The following is a 5,297-nucleotide window of genomic DNA, read 5'->3' as shown; positions in this document are numbered from 1 at the left end:
TTGCATCGGAATTAAATACAAAAGGCACAATGCCGACTCAAGTACAAGAAGACTGACACTTCCTACTGTCTATGTTTTGAAGCATTCCTGTGAGACTAGTTATACATTCCGATGCTTCACTTCAGGTTTACTGTATCCCTCTGACCTTCTTCGTGATGATGAAACCCAGATATTGCATCGGAATTAAACAGAAAAGGCACAATGCCGACTTAAGTACAAGAAGACTGACTCTTCTTACTGTTTATGATTTGAACCATTCCTGTGACACTTGTTATAGATTCCGATGCTTCACTTCAGGTGTACTGTATCCCTTGGACCTTCTTATTGACGATGAAACACAGAAATTGCATCGGAATTAAATACCAAAGGCACAATGCCGACTCAAATACAAGATGACTGCCTCTTCTTACTCACTATGCTTTGAACCTTTCCTGTGAGACCGGTTTTAGATTCCGATGCTTCACTTCAGGTTTACTGTATCCCTTGGACCTTCTTATTGATGACGAAACACAGAAATTGCATCGGAATTAAATACAAAAGGCACAATGCCGACTCAAATACAAGATGACTGGCTCTTCCTGCTCACTATGCTTTGAACCTTTCCTGTGAGACCGGTATTAGATTCTGATGCTTCACTTCAGGTTTACTGTATCCCTTGGACCTTCTTATTGACGACAAAACACAGAAATTTCATCGGAATTAAATAGAAAACGCACAATGCCGACTTAAGTACATAAGAATGACTCTTCTTACTGACTATGCTTTGAACATTTCCTGTGAGACCAGTTTTAGATCCTGATGCTTCACTATATGTTTACTGTATATCGTGGACCTTCTTATTGACGATGAAACACAGAAATTGCATGGGAATTAAATACGAAAGGCACCATGCCGACTTAGGTAGAAGAAGACTGACCCTTCTTACTGACTATGTTTTGAACCATCCCTGTGACACTAGTTATAGATTCTGATGCTTCACTTCAGTTTTACTGAATCCCTCTGACCTTCTAATTGACGATGAAACACAGAAATTGCATCGGAATTAAATACAAAAGGCACAATGCCGACTTAAGTACAAGAAGACTCTCTCTCCCTACTGCCTATGTTTTGAACCATTCCTGTGACACTATTTACAGATTCCGGTGCCTCACTTCAGGTTTACTGTATACCTTGGACCTCCTTATGACGATGAAAAACAGAAATTGCATCGGAATTAAATACAAAAGGCACAATGCCGACTTCAGTACAAGAAGACTGACTCTTCCTACTGTCTACGTTTTGATCCATCCCTGTGACCCTCGTTATAGATTCCGATGCTTCACTTCAGGTTTACTGTATCCCTCAGACCTTCTTATTGACGATGAAACACAGAAATTGCATCGGAATTAAATAGAAAATGCACAATGCTGACTTTAGTACAAGAAGACTGACTCTTCTTACTGTCTATGTTTTGAACCATTCCTGTGACACTAGTTATAGATTCCGATGCCTCACTTCAGGTATACTGCATCCCTTGGACCTTCTTATTGAAGATGAAACACAGAAGTTGCATCGGAATTAAATTCAAAAGGCACAATGCCGACTTAAGTGAAAGAAGACTGACTCCTCCTACTGTCTATGCTTTGAACCATTCCTGTGACACTAGTTATAGATTCTGATGCCTCACTTGAGGTTCACTGTATCCCTCTGACCCTCTTATTGACGATGAAACACAGAAATTGCATCGGAATTAAATACAAAAATCACAATGTTGACTTAAGTACAAGAAGACTGACTCTTCCTACTGTCTACGTTTTGATCCATCCCTGTGACACAAGTTATAGATTCCGACGATTCACTTCAAGCTTTCTGTATCCCTCTGACCTTTTTATGGATGATAAAACACCGAAATTGCATCGGAATTAAATAGAAAAGGCTCAATGCTGACTTAAGTACAAGAAGATTGACTCTTCTTACTGACTATGTTTTGAACCATTCCTGTGACACTAGTAATAGATTGCGATGCTTCAGTTTAGGTTTACTGTATCACATGGACCTTCTTATTGACGATGAAACACAGGAATTGCATCGGAATTAAATACAAAAGGCACAATGCCGACTTAAGTACAAGATGACTGACTCTTCTCACTGTCAATGTTTTTAACCATTCCTGTGACACTAGTTATAGATTCCGATGCGTCACTTCAGGTTTGCTGTACACCTCTGACCGCCTTATTGACGATGAAACTTAGAAATTGCATCGGAATTAAATACAAGAGGGACAATGCTGACTCAAATACAAGATGACTGGCTCTTCTTAATCTCTATGTTTTGAACCTTTCCTGTGAGACCGGTTTTAGATTCCGATGCTTCACTTCAGGTTTACTGTATCCCTTGGACCTTCTTATTGACGACGCAACACAGAAATTGCATCGGAAATCAACAGAAAAGGCACAATGCCGATTTAAGTACAAGAAGACTGACTCTTCTTACTGTCTATGTTTTGAACCATTCCTGTGTCACTAGTTATAGATTCCGATGCTTCACTTCAGGTTTACTGTATCCCTTGGACCTTCTTATTGACGATGAAGCACAGAAGTTGCATCGGAATTAAACACAAGACACAATGCCGACTTAAGTAAAAGAAGTCTGACTTTTCTTACTGACTATGCTTTGAACCATTCCTGTGACACTAGTTATAGACTCCGATGCATCACTCCAGGTTTACTGTATCCCTTGGACCTTCTTAATGACGATGAAACACAGAAATTGCATCGGAACTAAATACAAAAGGCACAATGCCGACATAAGTACAAGAGGACTGACTCTTCTTACTGTCTATGTTTTGAACCATCCCTGTGACACTAGTTCTAGATTCCGATGCTTCACTCCAGGTTTACTGTATCCCTTGGTCCTTCTTATTGACGATGAAACACAGAAATTGCATCGGAATTAAATACAAAATGCACAATGCCGACTTAAGTACAAGAAGACTGTCTCTTCTTACTGACTATTTTTTGATCCATTCCTGTGGCACTAGTTATAGATACCGATGCTTCACTTCAGGTTTACTGTATACCTTGGACCTTTTTATTGACGATGAAACACAGAAATTGCATCGGAATTAAATACAAAAGGCACAATGCACAATTAAGTACAAGAAGACTGACTCTTCTTACTGCCTATGGTTTGAACCATTCCTGTGACACTAGTTGTAGATTCCGATGCTTCACTCCAGGTTTACTGAATCCCTTGGACCTTCTTATTGACGATGAAACACAGAAATTGCATCGGAATTAAATACAAAAGGCACAATGCCTATTAAGTACAAGAAGACTGACTCTTCTTACAGTCTATGCTTTGAACCGTTCCTGTGACTGTAGTTATAGATTCCGATGCTTCACTCCAGGTTTAATGTATCCCTTGGACCCTCTTATTGACGATGAAACACAGAAATTACATCGGAATTAAATACAAAAGGCACAATGCCGACTTAAGTACAAGAAGACTGACTCTTCCTACTGGCTATGTTTTGAACCATTCCTGTGACACTAATAGATTCCGATTCCTCACTTCAGGCTTACAGTATCCCTCTGACCTTCTTATTGACGATGAAACACAGAAATTGCATCGGAATTAAATACAAAAGGCGCAATGCCGAATTAAGAACAAGAAGACTGACTCTTCTTACTGACTATGCTTTGAACCATTCCTGTGACACTAGTTATAGATTGCGATGCGTCACCCCAGATTTACTGTATCCCTTTGACCTTCTTATTGACGATGAATCACAGAAATTGCATCGGAATTAAATACAAAAGGCACAATGCCGAATTAAGTACAAGAAGACTGACTATTGCTACTGTCTATTTTTTAACCATTCCTGTGACACTAGTTATAGATTCCGATGCTTCACTTCAGGTTTACTGTATCCCTTGGGCCTTCTTATTGACGATGAAACACAGAATTTGCATCGGAATTAAATACAAAAGGCACAATACCGACATAAGTACAAGATGACTGACTCTTCTTACTGACTATGTTTTGAACCATTCTTCTGACACTAGTTATAGATTCCGATACTTCACTTCAGGTTTACTGTATCCCTCTGACCTTCTTATTGCCGAGGAAACACAGAAATTGCATCGGAATTTAATACAAAAAGCACAATGCCGACTTAAGTACAAGAAGACTGACTCTTCCTACTGTCTATGTTTTGAACCATTCCTGTGACACTAGTTATAGATTCCGATGCTTCACTCCAGGTTTACTGTGCCCCTTGGACCTTCTTATTGACGATGAATCACAGAAATTACATCGGAATTAAATACAATAGGCACAATGCCGACTTAAGTAAAAGAAGAGTGACTCTTGCTACTGTCTATGTTTTGAACCATTCCTGTGACACTATTTATAGATTCCGATGCTTCACTTCAGGTTTACTGTATACCTTGGACCTCCTTATGGCGATGAAAAACTGAAATTGCATCGGAATTAAATACAAAAGGCACAATGCCGACTTAAGTACAAGATGACTGACTCTTCTCACTGTCAATGTTTTTAACCATTCCTGTGACACTAGTTATAGAATCCGATGCGTCACTTCAGGTTTGCTGTATACCTCTGACCGCCTTATTGACGATGAAACTTAGACATTGCATCGGAATTAAATACAAGAGGGACAATGCTGACTCAAATACAAGATGACTGGCTCTTCTTAATCTCTATGTTTTGAACCTTTCCTGTGAGACCGGTTTTAGATTCCGATGCTTCACTTCAGGTTTACTGTATCCCTTGGACCTTCTTATTGACGACGCAACACAGAAAATGCATCGGAAATCAACAGAAAAGGCACAATGCCGATTTAAGTACAAGAAGACTGACTCTTCTTACTGTCTATGTTTTGAACCATTCCTGTGTCACTAGTTATAGATTCCGATGCTTCACTTCAGGTTTACTGTATCCCTTGGACCTTCTTATTGACGATGAAGCACAGAAGTTGCATCGGAATTAAACACAAGACACAATGCCGACTTAAGTAAAAGAAGTCTGACTTTTCTTACTGACTATGCTTTGAACCATTCCTGTGACACTAGTTATGGACTCCGATGCATCACTGCAGGTTTACTGTATCCCTTGGACCTTCTTAATGACGATGAAACACAGAAATTGCATCGGAACTAAATACAAAAGGCACAATGCCGACATAAGTACAAGAAGACTGACTCTTCCTACTGTCTACGTTTTGAACCATCCCTGGGACACAAGTTATAGATTCCGACGATTCACTTCAAGCTTTCTGTATCCCTCTGACCTTT

The sequence above is a fragment of the Schistocerca piceifrons genome, unplaced genomic scaffold (genome assembly GCF_021461385.2).
Source record: "Schistocerca piceifrons isolate TAMUIC-IGC-003096 unplaced genomic scaffold, iqSchPice1.1 HiC_scaffold_1544, whole genome shotgun sequence".
NCBI lineage: Eukaryota > Metazoa > Arthropoda > Insecta > Orthoptera > Acrididae > Schistocerca > Schistocerca piceifrons.
This window is presented reverse-complemented; position numbering follows the sequence as displayed.